Raw genomic sequence first — 18,424 nt, forward strand, 5'->3', positions numbered from 1 at the left:
CATAATAGCCTCATATTCTTCTTGAACCAAAGGGATTTGAATGATCATCAACAAAAATGGGTAAGAAAATTGCAAGCTTATGATTTTGATATTGAATACATGAAAGGAAAGAATAATGTGGTTGTTGATGCTCTCTCAAGGAAGCCCACTCTGTGTTCCTTAACATCTATCTCTGTTGATTGGAAAGTCTCCATAATTTTAGAGTATGCTAAAGATTCCCTTGCCACAAAGATTTTGGATAATTTAGTGGATGATAATAGGTACAAGGTTGTTGATGAATTGATTTATTACAAGAACAGGATCTTCTTAGTGCTAGGATCAAAAACTAAGGAGAGGATATTAAGGGCCTTTCATGACACACCTTTGGCTAGTCACCAGGGATACTTCAAGACATATAGGCAAATTCGAGAGCAGTTTTCATGAAAGGGTATGAAGGAGGATGTCCTTATACACATTAAGGAATGTATGGTATGTCAACAAAGCAAGAGTGAGCAAAATTTTCCTGTAGGGTTGTTGCAGCCACTTCTTATTCCTGAACAAAAATGGGAAAGTATTTCCATGGACTTCATCACCGGGCTGCCCAAGGTTCAAGGTAAGGATTGCATATATGTGGTGGTAGATAGACTAACTAAGTATGCACATTTCTTTCCTATCACATCTGATTTCAAGGCATCACAAGTGGCCGAATTATTCTTCAAGAAGATTTTTACATTACATGGCTTGCCTAGAAACATTGTCAGTGACCGGGATAGTAGATGTTAGTGTAGTTTTTTATTTTTCCTATTTTGCTAGGTTTTTCCTACACTTTTAATAATCTCGCTTAGGTTAATAAAGCATGTCTTATTAGGTGAATGTTTGTGAGGTGTCACCTTCCTACATGTGAGCATCCATTAGCTATCTTGGGAAGATACTTTGCTATCTTTAGTCTAATAGATGGTTGCTCCTCATTGGTTGGTGTTGCTACCTCCTCCCTCTTCCTAGCCTATATAAGCATGCTACTTGGCTTGTATTTGGATCTCTTGTTTTTGCATCCTCTTAATGCTATTTTGCTTCCATCATTTGCATTACTCTCTTGGAGACTAACTCTATGATGCTATTTTGATTTTGTATCATTTGCATTCATAGTTTGGATATTTATTCTTTGCACTAGTTTTTTGGGTTATTAATCTTATCAGATTCTAACATGGTATCAGAGCTTTTCTATGTGCAAGAGTAGATTTTAGTTTCCTTATTTGAGAGATTCAGGGGGGGCAAATAAACTTTATTGTAATTTTTTGAAAAATGAAGTATGCTCTTCTCTTGCATCTTTGGATGATCCTGAGAATCAAAAAAGTTTTGACAAAAATGATTTTTCTCTGGGGTTTCAATCTCAAATCTGATAACCAACTTGCATATTTGGAGTTTTCAATCAGTTTTGTAGGTTCCAGCATGCCATTGATGGACTTAGGAAGCTGATCCAACATTTGCATGTCATATTCTGGTTGCTGGGGTCATTTTTTGATTTTTAGAGCCATTTTTTACTGTTAAAGGCGTTTGATGTACACTATAGCAACATCTTCTATACATCAGCAAGAAAAACACTTTATGGGTTTTGTTCGCAGCCCTGAAAAACCATCTGGGTATTTTTTAAATTTTGCATGCAAGCTGTATATTTTGCAGAATTGAGCATGCAAAGCTATAGCCATACCCCTCTCCATTGGCAATCGCAGATTTGAACGCAGTTTTCAACTGTCTCATTCTCGCTCATATGGACTTCGATTTTGATGATTCTTGTTATGAACTTGGCTATTTTTTTGTGCTCTATCCATTAGTGGAGTTTTTTTTTTTTTTTTTTCATGCATGAATTCTTTAGAAATTGTAGATTCTCAGCCGTGACTGTGCACAGTTCTCGTTTTGGAAACTTCGGAGGATCATAACTTTCTCATACGACCTCGTATCGAGGTGATTCTTTTTTTGAAAGTGCATGATTTTTTTCGTAGATCGCAGTGGTGCTATTTGTTTCCTTGATTATTGTGCCCCAGTTTCACTTTTAGCATATGCTCTTCATGAGGAGGCCCTGTCAGTTTTTCTTTTGTAACTTGAGCATACAGATGTATTTTTTCGATCCAAAAAATGCATTGAAAAGTTGGTTCTGAGACGGAGATGATGGTATAGGTTTTTTTTATTTTTACTATTGTTTGGTTGCCTATTTTGGCAGTCAAAGATAGATGTTCTATTTTGCCTTCTGGGAGCCATATCTCGCTCATTCCAACTCTTTTCTGAGCTTGCCAGATATCATTGGAAAGTTGGTTCTATGAGTTATATAGTTGTAGAGGTCTTTTATCTAGATTTTGCTCCAAGTTTTTTCTCCTTCAAGTTTTGCACTTTTGCACTCTGGCAAATTACTTGGATTCTACAGGTCTAGGAATCTCTTCTTCTATTCTTTTGGCTCACTCTTCTTTCTAACTTCTGAGCATTGTATGCTTCTATTCTATTGCATTCCTTTTTTTGTAAACACACTGAGATAAAGTGCCTTCTTTTGCATATCTGGGATCTTGTACACCTTGTGTTTATTTGTGCTCGCACTTAGTTATAGAGTGCCATGGGGGGTCATGATGTTTTTCCATTTTGTGTTCATTCACCTTTGTCAAGAAAATTTATCTTCCACGACATTAGCCCATGCAGTGTGTCGGTGACACCGCCCTTTATCATGTGCTTGTACTTCTATTGCACTATTGGTGTTCTTGATTCTTCTTCTTGCAGATGTTTTTGGCATTGCATTTTAGTGTTCCTATCACCCCTCTCCCTATTTAGCATTATGGGGGGGTTCACCTATTGGCTCTATTGCTTCTTTGGTTCAGTTGAGTGATCTACATATTCAGTTTTTGTTCCTATGTACTAGGCGGATGCTATGGCTAGGCACCTATGCATTTCGATGAGATGCTTCATCTACTATATAGACACTCATTCATTCCTACCTTTGGAGGTCACCTCTTCGATTGATCAGCTCTTCAGACTTTGTCTTCTCTACCTGGTCATGTACTATTTCAATGGGGGTTCCAGCAGTTTCTTCTGACAATGTTTGCAGCTTCATGCTTCAGAGATGCTTCATGCTCTTTTTTGTTCCTCTCTTTGGGACATTTCCTAGATTGGAGGCTTAGTTTCCTTCATCTATTTCTTTTTCTTGTATTGGGTACCTAATTAGGCCTTGTTGTCGGGACCCATTTTCCTGCTTTCATAGCTTTGCTAGGTTAGCATCCACCTAAGCTTCGCTTATGGGGGGGTGTTAGTGTAGTTTTTTATTTTTCCTATTTTGCTAGGTTTTTCCTACACTTTTAATAATCTCGCTTAGGTTGATAAAGCATGTCTTATTAGGTGAATGGTTGTGAGGTGTCACCTTCCTACATGTGAGCATCCATTAGCTATCTTGGAAAGATACTTTGCTATCTTTAGTCCGATAGATGGTTGCTCCTCATTGGTTGGTGTTGCCACCTCCTCCCTCTTCCTAGCCTATATAAGCATGCTACCTGGCTTGTATTTGGATCTTTTTTTTTTGCATCCTCTTAATGCTATTTTGCTTCTAGCATTTGCATTACTCTCTTGGAGACTAACTCTATGATGCTATTTTGATTTTGTATCATTTGCATTCATAGTTTAGATATTTATTCTTTGCACTAGTTTTCTGGGTTATTAATCTTATCAGATTCTAACAATAGATTCCTCAGCTCTTTTTGGAAGGAGCTCTTTCATTTCTCAAGAACTGAACTCACTCCCAGTACTAGCTATCACCCTCAAACAGATGGACAAATAGAGATAGTTAATAAATGGATAGAGGGATATTTGAGGAACTATGTTTCAAATCAACAACATGCTTGGGTGAAATAGTTGCACCTAGGGGAGTATTGTTATAATAGATCTCATCACATGTCTATTGGTATGCCTTCTTTTTGTGCTCTTTATGGCTATGATGCCCTTTCCTTTGTTGATTTAGTACTTTCAGATAGTAGAGTGCCTGCAGCAAGTGATTTCATCAAGCAAAGCCAAAACATAATAAGGTCCCTCAAGGATAATCTACAACATGCACAGAACCAACAAAAGTTGTATGCTAATAGGAAAAGGACTAAAAGATATTTTGAGGTGGGATATTTGATATTTTTTAGGTTCCATCCATATAAGCAAAGCACCTTGAAGAGGAGTGGGGCAGAGAAACTCAAGCCAAGGTTCTATGGGCCTTATAAGATCATCAAGAAGGTAAGAGAGGTAGCTTATGAATTGGAGCTCCCACCAAACAGAAAAATACATAATGTTTTCTATGTATCTTTCCTGAAGAAGGTTCTAGGCCAGTAGACCATAGTATCTACAGAATTACCACCTCTTGATGATGAAGGGAAATTAGTTTTTATACCAGAAGAGATTTTGGATACAAGAGAGAAAAGATTGAGAAACAAAAGCATCATAGAGCATTTGGTCAAATGGAAAGGATTACCACTAGAGGATGAAACTTGGGAAGGAGAACATATTCTTGAACATTCCAATCTTCATTTCTTGAGGACAACCAATATTTGGGAGGAGAGGACTTGTCATGTCCCCTTTTCAAATATTTAAAAATAATAATCTTTGCTAACGCAGGTAGGCCCAAAAAAGGTGAAGTTTCGGTAAAAGGGGCTAATCTTTAAAAAAAAATGGATTAATAAATAAAAATTATTATTAAAATATGTCTTATTAACCCCTCTTTGACGTGAGTTAGGGTTATGCCCTCTTTTAAGGGATTTGGAGGCATTTTGGGCTCATTCCAAAACTTGATTTTTGCTCATTGCTTTATTGTTCTTCAGAGGCTGCCAAACCTGTGGAGAAGGAGACCCAAGGATGGGAGTTTGAAAGTTTCTAGGAAGGCTAAATATGGTATTATAAATCCATTCCATGTTCAAGCTCATGCAGAGTTTGCCGTTGTGCTGAACAGTGCAGATTTGTGGGTTTTTGGGTGTGTTTTTTGTAAGAGTTTGGTGTTTCCGGTTGAGTATTTCATATCAGTTTGGGTTGCTGCTATATTTTAGAGTTTTAGATGTTAAAATAGAGCTGAATATATATTTTTGGTTATGGTTAAACTTCTATGATAGATTATTAGTGTTTTGTGGTGATTCTAGGCTATTTTGTGTTATTTTCGGGAGCTCGATAAGCATTGTTTTTGTCCTCCGTTTGGGAGATGTTGTGTAAATTTTATACGGATATGAAAATTTCATTTTTTAGGCTTTTATGCTGCTTAAATTTCTATAAAAAATGTCCACTTTTATATTTATTAATAATATGTGAAGTTGTGAAGTTTTTGGCACTATTTCAGACATACCCGATTTGGGGTTTATTGAGAAATTGGTGGATCTTTGTAAGATTGGTTGTTTGATGTTGAAAATATAATTAGAGGGTTGAAATATCATATAAATTCAGAAAAAGATACATTACATATGTTCTTCCATGCTTACCATGTTGATTCTCTACTGAATTTTGGGAGTGATTCTTTGGAATGCTTGTAGTGGAAAATCTAGAATGGAGATTAAGAAGCGTACCAATTTCTCATTTCTTCGCTTCTTTGTTGTAGGTGCAATTTTCACATTCTAGTAACATCTACACTTTGAAAATAATTAACAAGTAATACTTCTTCTTTGTTATCATGTCACTGGTTACGTAACACTCAAATTCATTCTTGGCAAAAATCTGACTTTTGTCTTCTCCCTTTTGTGAAAAACTCCAACCTGACTGCAAAAGGCGTAGCATGAAATGAATTTTTCACTTCATATATAATGTCATGTTGATTTCCAAATCTTCAAGAGATAAATCATTATTAGATTATCATTCTTTGTTTAACCAAATGAGAGCTCTTTTCCATCTCTCTATTGTTGATTTGATACTTGGTGGAAATTCCATTTTTGAGTGCGGAAAGTGCACCCAATCTTCAATTTTCCACCTCCATGTAGTGGGTACAATTTTGATGTAGATTGATTCATAAATTACTTTTCTAAGGTGATCTTCATACTTGACCACATATATCTTCATTTTGGATTGTGATTTTCCTTTTCTCTCCTCATGTGAAGAATTGAACTTTGACTACGAAGGGCATAGCAGAAAATAAGTTTTCTGCTACACTTTTCCCTTTGGTGGAAAATCTAAAAATGACTGCAAAAGGCATAGCATAAAATGAATTTTCTTATATGCTTTTCACTTTGGTGGAAAATGAAACATTTGCTTGTCCAATGGAAAATCTAAAAATGACTATGAAAGGCATAGTGGAAAATGAGTTTTTCGTTATATTTTTCCCTTTGGTGGAAAATGAATCATCTTCTTCTACAATGGAAAATCTAAAAATGACTTCTCCATGTTAGTAAAAATTTCTCTCTTTTCTTGGCATAGATTTGTTCTTATATTCATCTCTTCACATGCTTTCCTTTCAATTTCAGATCTACATTCTAGACTTTCATCTGTTATGTTTGTCAACCTTTATTCAATCTTCATAGACAATAGATCTTCACAAAACATGTGCTTTCATTGAAACTAAATTTTACAGTCAAAACCTGAATCCATGGAACCTCTACATCAAATACCTTAGAACATTGAAACTTCATAGAAATATGGTTAGGGAAAAACCATAAACATTTGGGGAAACTCTTTATGAGGTCAACTTTAAAAGTTTGAAAATGGTGTACTAAAAGTATGCTTACAACTGGCTCTAACTAGGGACTATGTATTATAGAGTGCATAGAGAATCCAACATCTCTAGTAAAAATAAGTGCCTTTTCCATTGGGCTATAGAGTCTAGGCATAAACAAGATAATCAAAGAGCTGCTTGCCACGAGGGTGGAGGGGAGCAAGGAACAAAACCAAAAAATAAAACAACTAAAAATGCAAAACTAGGAAAAACTAGGCTAAGCACACCAAAAAAAATAGAAGCAAACTAATTACAAATGCAGGTGAAGAAACCTCACCAAAGGGAAGGAGAAAAGAAATGGATTTATACATGACCATTAGCCAGAAGGGAGAATTATGAACCTTTCTAGAAAAGAAAATTGTGCTCCAGCAAGTTAAACCAGAACCATTCCCTCTTGGAAACTTCATCATAATTAAAAGTGAATCCGAAGGCATGCTGCAAATATGTGGCCCAATAATCTCTTCCAAACAACCATGCTTCATCATAAATTTTTGATTCATCCATACCTTCCTGCACATTGCTTCTTGCACAATCGATCATTTTTTTGAGGAAGAAAAGTATAGAGATTCTGAATCTAGTATAGGAACATACTCACCTTCATCTCTCTCTACAACATCACTTTTGATAGATATTTTAGCATCTGAAACAAGATTCGCAAAGTCAAGATACTCAAATGGTTCTAAAGGTGATATTCCATCATACAGACATTTATCATTGTCATTTTTAATAGAACTTTCAGATTTCAAATCAAGGCTGAAATAAAATGATTGTTCATTGCACATAGGGTCAATCTAGACTGAAGTAGCTTCATCATTTCTAATAGCTATCAAGTCTAAAAACTCTCTATCCAAATTCAAGACTTCAATACCTGAATCAATTGTAGAGGAAAGCTCACCTTAGGTAGGCACCAAGACTTGATGAACTTCCATCTCATGGCAAAGAAAAACATAATCAGGCTCTTCATCATCTTTATGATGATGTGCCACTTCATTAGCTATCAAAGGTCTTTGTTTGATATCTGTCCTTGTAACCACTTCTTTAACCACATCTTTAGGCTTAAAATGATATTCGTCAAAATGTGATTCAACCTTTTCATCAATACATAGTTCATTAAGAAAACTTGACTTGACATTCTCTTCAAAAGAAAATGATTCTAACATTTTAGATTGAATGTCATCCTTTTTATTATCTTTTTCAAATAGATAAGTCTCATATTCTACTTTTGTACAAACCAAGGGATGACTTTCAGAAGAAATATTATGCAAAAAGTGATCTTCATTATGTTGGAATTTACAAATGGGAAATTTTACTTCTAAGCAGGGGGTTGAATAAGAACTAACAAACTTTACCCTCTAAAACCTTTAAACTGATATTATTTACATGCATCTAACACATCTAATTAACATAAAAGTAAAGACATGCATGAAAATTGATAACACAAGATTTTGGTCACCCAGAAACCTTCCAAAAATGAGAAGGTAAAACTGGGGTGGGGATGACACCCACAACTTATCACTGTAGCACTATGTAAGTGGTTAAGGTTATGAAGTTTGACCACCATCAATGGTCTGCCCTATTAAAGGCTTTATACCCTATTAAAAGTGACCTGCCTAAAGGATTTACAAACATTCATTTGGAATGTCACCCTATTAAAGGATTTAACACCTTGTTAAAGGTTCTACAAAATAGCTGTTAAGCCAACCTATCTTCATAGGATTTTCATTCTCCTAATACAATGGCTAGAAAGTATCATAGAATGTATTGATCTAATGACTTACAATCTTCAAATGCTAATTCCAGATCCTTGTTCTATTCTATTCTAATTTGATCTGATTCTTCCTGATCTGATATGTCTCTATTCAAAGTGGTGATACTCTGTTCTTAACTAACTAATTTTACAATTTTGTTCTTCCTCTAAGTCTTCTCACCCCTTTCAAGAATTCACTAGCATTCACTTATGCATTCCCACACAACCTCTTACACTTCTATTCTACACAAAATTATGGGGTTCAAGACTTAGGGTTAGGTATGAATCTACAATTGAGATTCATTCATCTTTTCTTGCTCAATTTATTCCACTTTTCCAATTGGTTGCATTCTCTTCCCATTTTTATAATTGGTTTCATGTTGATTACATAAGAAATCTAATAGATTCAATCTTATCTTTAAGATCCTTTGAGATTCATCTTGAGTTGGCTAAAAAATAGTGTACATCTAAGTTTGTGAAGACACAAACTCATATGCTAATTCTATGTTACTTGGCACTTAATGATTGTTGATGTTTGGCACATATAGAATTTCTATCTTACTCGGCTCCTATACTTTGCTCGACACATATATTAGCTCGGCATCAATAGTCACTCGACACTTGAAACTTGCTTGGCACTTGAATAACTTGGCACTTGTTGAATTTATGGCTCGGCACATACTGTAGCTCAGCATCTATATTTCTCTTGGCATCTACTTAGAAATTTCTTGAGTGTATTGATGCTCAATTGTCAAAACAATTTGAGACCAACACATTATTCTATTCAAATTTGAAACTTTCAACAATAGGAAGAAAAGAGGGTACAAACAATTTTTCTTTTTCTTTTTCAAATTCACTTACCATTTTATTACCATCTTCAAGAATCTCCATGTTCATTGAAGTGGGTGCATCTGGAAACTAGGATATTTCTTTCTCTCCAAGAACCAAGCAATTTGTGGATAAAGATTCTTCTTTTTTTATTGGTTTTTTTATAGAAAAATTTGCTGAAACAGATTTTCCTTTACTTTGATCTTGGACATTAAAATACCTTTGGATCATGCAATTCAAAAATAGGGAAGATTGATGATCTTTGGAGAAACTCAATCCCTTCTTCTCACCTTTTGCAATACTTTGTTTAAAAGTAACCCAAAGGAATTTCAGATTTGGATCACTTTCAGCATCTATTTCTTCATCAGTAGGTAATTTTTTGGTTTATTTCTTTGGTTGAAAGTCATGTTCACTCCAAACTAAAAAATTGTGAGAAACATAATTAGGTGGAACATCTAAAACTTCATCATTACCCACCTTTAGTTCTTCACTAAGTTGGAACACCCTTCTTCACAGTGTTGTAATAACTTTATCTTCACCTCTAGCTCTTTCAATTTGTAATTCCTAGCACAAAAACCTTTCCATAACACAATTGGTGTATGATCTTCATTGATACTTAGTTTCATTTTCCTTCCATTGGTAATGCTTTCTCTAAAAGTTTCAAAAAGATTACACAAAATTCGATCATGAGTATGATAAAGTTCAATAAAGGAAGGGCTTGGGCTCCTCCCTTTCACAACTTTAAAAGGCATGGTCCTTTAATAACAAAGTCACCAATCTCGTGCAAGTAGAGATAATAATAATTCTAAAAATGAAAAAACCAAACTCCTTAACCAAAATTTATTAGAATCAATAATAGAGTCACCAATCTCTAGATAGTAGAGATAATAATAAAATCGAGGAAACAATCTTCAACACTAATCTTCTTTTCCACTTCCCCAGCAGAGTTGCTAAAAATATGTTTGTAAATAGATTGTTCTTTCCAATGTAACTCTTAAATGCCCAAACTTGTGAGAAACAATTTGATAGCAATGGTTGGATAATCTATCATTGAGTTGATAGATTTCCTCTAAATTAAAAGGTACACCTCCCTTATGAATGATATACAATGAATTTGTTTGATTCCTAAACTAACTGGCTACATTTTTAACTTGAGAACGAAAGAGGAAAACCAAGCTAGCCCTAGATGAAACTAACTCAGGTAGTGAATTCAGTTCTACACCTAGCCAACCCCAAGAATTCACACTTCCTATGACTCCTTGACATTAATAATGCAATGTAAATAATGATTATGCAAATGCAATGCAAAATGAAAATGAAGATTAAACATCCTAATCTTTACAATAGGAATGAATGATAGTACTCCAATCTATCACCATTCATCATTTGACTAAGAATGCAAGAAATTTCTCAAAATTGACTGTAACAATACTCTGATTGAAAGTAATCAAAAAAATTGATGCTCAAATACTCTAATTAATAACAAAACCTTTCTTGTTTTAAATACAACAAACACAACACTCTGATTATATTTGCTTGCAATCTACAACCAAATCTATTACAAAAATTGAATATCAATCTCCAATGCACAAATGAAAATAAAAAAATTAAATGCCTTCCCCTCTACTCGAAAAATGCCTACTTTTGTAGAAAAGAAGAACCCTTTGAAAATGAAAAGGTTTTACAATAAATACATTCTTTAGTAACCGTTTGGTTTCTTTAGGTGACTTTTCAGTTCTGTAACCGACTCTTGTCTCTTTGACTTCTCATCATTTTCCTTTTGAAAACTAATATTCTTATTAACTTTAAAGTTAATAATGATATATCGTAACATATTTAAATTATAATTTAACTATTGACATTTAAATATGTTAAATCAAAGTCTTCTCTTTGTTGGGAGGACAAAAAAATAAATACTGTTGCCCGTCAAAATGGGTCATGTTTTGGGAGTATATCATTTTCTTCCACTGTTGGATTGAGCTCAATTTTGGATATGTTTTTCCAAACCTAATTTTCTACAGTTTGACTAAAGTGATTAGAAAAATAGTTACTAACTCAAAAGATCTAAGCTATTGAATGCTGGTCTATATGACTGTTACAAAATCAGAATTAATAAGATAAAGTTTCCAGCCATTCTTCTTTCACATTCTTTGCAACCCAAATGTATTCAATTTTCTAGTATGTTCTTCCATGCTTACCATGTTGATTCTCTACTAAATTTTGGGAGTGATTCTCTAGAATGCTTGTGGTGGAAAATCTTGAATGGAGGTCAAAAAGTGTACCAAGTTCTCAATTTTTCGCTTCTTTGTTGTAGGTAAAATTTGCACATTCTAGTAACAGCTACACTTTAAAAATAATTAACAAGTAATACTTCTTCTTTGTTATCATGTCATAGGTTACATAACACTCAAATTAATTCTTGGTAGAAATCTGATTTTTGTCTTCTCCCTTTTGTGGAAAATTCCAACCTGACTGCAAAAGGCGTAGCATAAAATAAATTTTCCACTTCATATTTAATGTCATGTTGATGTCCAAATCTTCAAGAGATAAATCATTATTAGATTATCATTCTTTTTTTAATCAATTAAGAGCTCTTTTCCATCTCTCTATTGTTGATTTGATACTTGGTGAAAATTCCATTTTTGAGTGCGAAAAGCACACCCAATCTTCAATTTTCCAACTCCATGTAGTGGACACAATTTTGATGTAGATTGATTCATAAATTATTATTCTAAGGTGATGTTGATACCAGACCCCATATATCTTCATTTTGGATTGAGATTTTCCTTTTCTCTCCTCATGTGGAAAACAGAACTTTGATTGTGAAAGGCGTAGCAGAAAATAAGATTTCCACTACACTTTTTCCCTTTGGTGGAAAATGAAACATTTTCTTCTCCAATGGAAAATCTAAAAATGACTACGAAAGGTGTAGCAGAAAATGAGTTTTCTGCTATGCTTTTCCCTTTAGTGAAAAATGAAACATTTGCTTCTCCAATGGAAAATCTAAAAATGACTGCAAAAGGTGTAGCAGAAAATAATCTGAAAATGACTTCTCCATTTTAGTAAACATTTCTCTCTTTTCTTAGCATAGATTTTTTCTTCTATTCATCTCTTCACATTCTTTCCTTTCAATTTTAGATCTACATTCTAGACTTTCATCTCTTATGTTTGTTAGCCTTTATTCAATCTTCATAGACAATAGATCTCCATGAAACATGTGCTTTATTGAAACTAAATTTTCTAACAATCAAAATCTGAATCCGTGGAACCTCTACATAAAATACCTTAGAACATTGAAACTTCATAGAATATGGTTAGGGAAAAACCATAAACATTTGGGGAAACTCTTTATGAGGTCAACTTTAAAAGTTTGAAAATGGTGTACTGAAAGTATGCAGGTATAGAAATAAAAATTAATGCTGAAAAAAATTCCCTAGAAAAATAATAATTTTGGAGGGCTTTCCCTGGTATGGGACCCCAAAATTTTTTCTATCTCATCTATCAAAATTCATAAAAATCAGTTAAGTGAACTAGTTAAGGATAGTAGATTAGATTTCCACTATATGAATTTTTGTGTCTATGATCTAATTAATAATAGAGATAAATATAGGATATGGAAAGAGTTGGAAGATAGGTTAAGATTAGACCATGAAGATCCATCCATTCTAGGAGGATATTTTAATGCTATCCTTCAAACCTCAAAAAAAGAGGGAGTAGCATTTCCCTCTCAACAACTTGAAGAGAGTTTTTTAATTGGGTCAAAAGGTTAGGATTATTAGGATTGGCTATTTCTTACAACACATTTAGATGAAAAAATAGGAGGAAAGTATTTGGTAAGTTTGCATAAAGACTAGATATGTTCTTATGTTATGGAGATCTATCATTAGTCTCCATACCATTCTAGGTGGAAGTAAAACCAATATCAAGATCAGACTACTATCTTGTTGAGCTAAAAATCTTGGAAAATAAGTGCCCCAACAATCTCCCTCTTAAATTTGAAAAAATGTGGCCAAAAATGAGAACTGTATTAAACTAATAAGGAAGTGGTGGGAGGAAATTGAAGCATCGGGTTCAAAAGTGTTCCAAGTAGTTAGCAAATTGAAATTTACCAAATCTAAGCTGAAGGAGTGAAAATCAAAATTCTTTGGTAATATCTTTGAGGATAAGTTAACCTTGGAACATAAATTGGAATCCCTTAATAAGGAATTTTTGGAAAATGGAATGGGAGGGACATAATTCCTAGAAAAAAATCTAATGCAACAATGTGAAGAATTTCTCACCAAAGAAGAACTCTTTTGGAGAAAAATAAAAGTAGATATGGTTAAAAGAAAGGAATAAAAACATAATTCTTTTTCATAATAGTTCTAAAAAAAGAAGAGAAATTAATTGAATCACTTCCATCAAAGGAATGGATGGTAATACAAAGCAATCCTCTAACAAAATAAACCTTGAAACAATCTCTTATTTCAAAGGAAATTATATAATGGAACAAGTTCTAACTTTTCCTCCTAAAGTAGTATCCTTTCAAACATTCTAGGGTTGGTCTCTAAGGAACAAAATAAGCTTCTATTACAGAAGATAACCAAACCAAAAGTTGAATCAACCATTAAACAAATGTATCCAGATAAGTCACTTGGACCATATAGTTTTCCTTCTTTTTTCTTTCAGGAATGTTGTGATTTCAATGGAGACAACATTAAAAAGGACTTTGAAGGAGTTAGGAACTCAAGCAAACTATTTTATGAAGTCAATAATACATTTATTGCATTAATACTTAAGAAGGATAGTGTAGATTCTTTCACTGAGTTTAGACCCATTTCTCTATGCAATACCCTCTATAAGCTCTTTACTAAAATATTGGAGACAACATTAAAAAGGGATTTGAATGAGTTAGGAACTCAAGAAAAATATTTCATAAATTTAATAGTACATTTATTCCATCAATACCTAAGAAGGATAGTGTAGATTCTTTCAATAAGTTTAGACCCATTTCTCTATGCAATACCCTCTATAAGCTCTTTACTAAAACATTGGCCTTCAAACTTTAGATGTTTATATCTAATATAATTAGTGAGAAGAAAAAAAGGTTTTTCCCAAGAAGATTAATGTATGATGATTTTATAATAGCCTAGGAAACTATTAATTTGATCTAGAATAAAAATCCCTTAGTATGATTATCAAATTGGATATTAAAAAAGTATATGATTGTATTGTCTTAAAATGGATGTACTTTCCTTTTAAGAATGTTGAGCTCCCTCCTCTTCATGATTACTTCTTTAGATCATTTATATGCTCATGATCACTCTCTTTTCCTCTTCTCTCTTCCTTCTTTCCACCTTATCCTACTAGCATCTATCCTATGTCATCCACAACCTGTCCACTTGGACTAGGTCAACCTAGGTCGACCTAGTTTGTGTTGTGATGTGGAGCTTAATTAGACTCGAAGGTTTATTTGGCACAGTTCTCCCTCAAATTATTTTTATAGGGGTTTGGGTGCAGTGCCCTTTTTGGGGTCTTGGGGTAATGCTCCTATGGGGATTTTGGGGGGCAATGCCCCCAAAGCAAAAAATGACTCCACTATTATAAAAGGCATTGATTGCTATTTTTTCTTCTAATGGAAAACATATTCTAACCCTAATTTTATAAGTGGTAAAAGCTTGTATAAAATATCTTAAGGTTAGGGATTTCATTAAGTATGATGAGATTGTAGCTTCTTGTGCTGATATAGAGCTATACGGGATTGTAGATTTTAATCACTATATAATAATAATATTGGACTTGTTGGTGGAAGTAGCTCTAGGATTAGGTGAACCACATGAAATATTTATGTATTATGTTCTCTTATTTTGTTATATTTGTTATATTTGAAATAATTATTGTTTATTTGCATGGTTGATCCTAACAAGTGGTCTCAAAGTGAGACTATCATAAAAAAAATTTAAGCCCAAGTTGTTGTTGTATTTTTTCTTTTCTTTTTCGCTATCCTCTATAAGAATGTCTCATGGTTGAGTGGGAGTCTCACAATTGAGTGGGAGTGATGGAAGATGAGGGTAAGTTGAAGGTTGAGAAGTTTTATGGGAAGAACTTTTAGTTATGGAAAATACAAATGGATGACTATCTTTATCATAAGGATTTATGGCAACCATCGGAAGGAAAAACCAAGAAATAGGGAAATTTGATAGATAAGGAGTGAAAAATTTTGGATCGAAAGGCACTTAGAGGTATCCAATTATTCTTGGCACAATCAATTACATTTAATACTACAAAAGTGAAGACGATAAAAGAGTTGATGCAAACCCTAGTGAAACTATATGAAAAGTCCTTCACTTTAAACAAGGTATTTCTCACAAGTGTTTATTTAATATGGAGATGATAGAGGTTGGATCCATTGAAAATTATTTAAATGAGTTTAATATAGTCAATAGTTATTTATATTTTGTGAATTTTAATTTTTATGAAGAAATTAGGGCTCTCTTGATTTTGTGTTCTTTCTTGAAAGATGGAATGACTTGGTAATGGCTGTGAGAAATTCACTTTTTGGATCTAATACTCTAAAATTTGATGATATGATTTGTGTTATTTTGAGTGAGAAAACTCATAGGAAAACCTCAGGTGGATCTACATTAGGAAGTGCTTTAAACACACAAATAAGAGGTGGAATGACTAAGAAAGGAAGAAATTCTATAAATTGTGTGAAATCAAGAGAAAAATCAAAGGGGAAGAGGTCTCAATCCACAGGATCATGAGATTACTGGTACTATGGAAAAACAAGGAATAACAAGAAATATTGTTGTACTCAAAAGAATAATGAAGGATATATACTAGAAGGGAACAAGGAGGAAAATATGGCAAGTAAAAAATCTAAAGAGGATGATTTGCTTATTTCTTTAGAAAGTGTTGATGATTCTTGGGTTTTAGATTTTGAGGCTTCATTTCATGCTACACCCCATAGAGGTTATTTTATTGATTATGTCCAAGGGGATTTTGGGCTTGTTTATTTGGGGGATAATGAACCCTGTCAAATATTTGGAAAGGGAAAACTTAAGATTGAGTTACAAAATGAGAATCATTGGCTACTAAATGAAGTAAGACATGTTTCAAGTTTGAGTAGGAATTTACATTCAGAAAGAAGCTAGGTGATGAGGGTTACACAATTACTTTTAATGATAAAAATTGGAAGGTTTCCAAAGCTTTCCTTGTAGTAGAAAAAGGTGTGAAAGTGGGCACCTCATATCTTTGTATGTTTCAGACAAAAATGAATGCTCAGTAATAATTGTTTTAGTTGAGTAGGGAGGAAAAAAATTGTTGTGGATTCTGATACAATGATATGGCACAATAGACTTGGAAAAATGAGTAAGAAAGCTATGAAATTAATTCATTCAAAGAAAGTTTTACGATTTCTGAAATGTGTCAATATGGATTTCAGTGAAAGTTGTGTGTATAGAAAAAAAAAAAAAAAAGTGAGTTTTGTGAAGAGTGTGAAGGAAAAGAAAAATGAGAAATTAGAGCTTGTGCATACACATGTATAGGGGCCAGCTCAATGATCTTCCCTTGGTGGCTCTCATTATTATGCTACATTTATTGATGATGCAACTAGAAAAGTATGGGTTTATTCCCTTAGACAAAAATTTGATGTATTTGTAGCTTTTAAGAAATAGAGATTCTTGGATTAAAATGAGACTAGTAACAAGCTAAAATGTTTTAGATCTAATAATGGTAGTGAGTATTATAGCAATGAATTTGAATAGTATTGCTCCACTAATGGTATATGTAGATAGAAAATAGTTCCAAGAATTCCACAGGAAGATGGAGTGGCTAAACTCATCAACATTAAAATAATGGAGTGTGCACAGAGCATGTGGTTCCATGCTAGGCTCCTCTTAAACATATGATTCGAAGGTGTCAATACTATTGTATATTTGATCAATAGAGGCTCCTCTACTCCTTTTGCTTGAATTATTCTAGAGGAAGCATGGATTTGTAAGAAGGTATATTATTCTATTATTAGAACCTTTGGTTGTGAAGATTTTGAACATATTGACTTTGAAAATTGAACCAAACTGGAAGCTAAGTCAATGAAATGTGTATTTGTTGGATATGACATTGATGAATTTGGTTATAGGCTTTGGGATTTTGAAAATTGTAAAATTTTAAGAAGTAGGGACATCATATTCAATGAGAAAGTGGTGTAAAAAGATCTATTGCAGCAACATGAAAAGAAAGAAAATAATTATGTAGTGCTAGATACTCCAAAGGATAATGCTCCAATAGTTTCTCGTGCTTTGCAACAACTACAACATCAAATATAACACACCCTAGTGAATGTCAGATGATTAAAAAGGCTAAATAGACCCCAAGAAATATTTTCCCCCTCTTTGTATTCTATTTTACTAACAAATGTTTATGAACTTGGATGTTATGATAAAGTTGTGCAAGTGGACACAAATTCACTAGTACATTTTGGAAAATATGTGACTACATGACTAAACATTTTAGTGACACCACTAAATTTTTTATTCACCGAATAGAAATTGATCACATTATACTATTTCTTTACAATTTACAACTATAGGTGACCAAATAAGTGACTAACTTAGTCACTATGTAAAATCACAAGATCAACCAAATAAAAGTTACTAGGTAAATTACCAAATAAATGACTAAATAGTTAGTCATTAATAATTAGTCATCCAAAAATGTATGTGGTTGAGATTTGACATTGCATTGAGAATGAAATCAACATTCTTCATACATGCAATAGGAACTCTATTCTCAGTTGAGAAATAATTACTACAATAGAATGTCCCTTTTGACACACCATGAAATTCAATAATAAAATAAAATGATATTATAGCATGAAGGAGACTTCTTGAAAAAAAATTTAAAAATTATTTTAAAGTTTTTCACCTGCTATTTTCATCCAAATTTCTTACATTTTAAACTAGTATGTCTCAATTATTCTTTGTTCTCATTAAATTCCTCTCACACAAAGTTTAGAGTTCAAGTCCATCTAAAATTAACCAAACTAAAGAGATAAAAACATGACTAATCTACAAAGAGGCAAAAAAATTCTTGATATAGGAACACACTACATATATAATATACTTGAAGGCCATGGTGGCAGAGAATAAGGGGATTTCATGACCCCTCCTAAAATAGAACCTAGCCCAATT

Source organism: Cupressus sempervirens, chromosome 4, assembly GCF_028749045.1.
Source record: "Cupressus sempervirens isolate cs-2001-9-10 chromosome 4, ASM2874904v1, whole genome shotgun sequence".
NCBI lineage: Eukaryota > Viridiplantae > Streptophyta > Pinopsida > Cupressales > Cupressaceae > Cupressus > Cupressus sempervirens.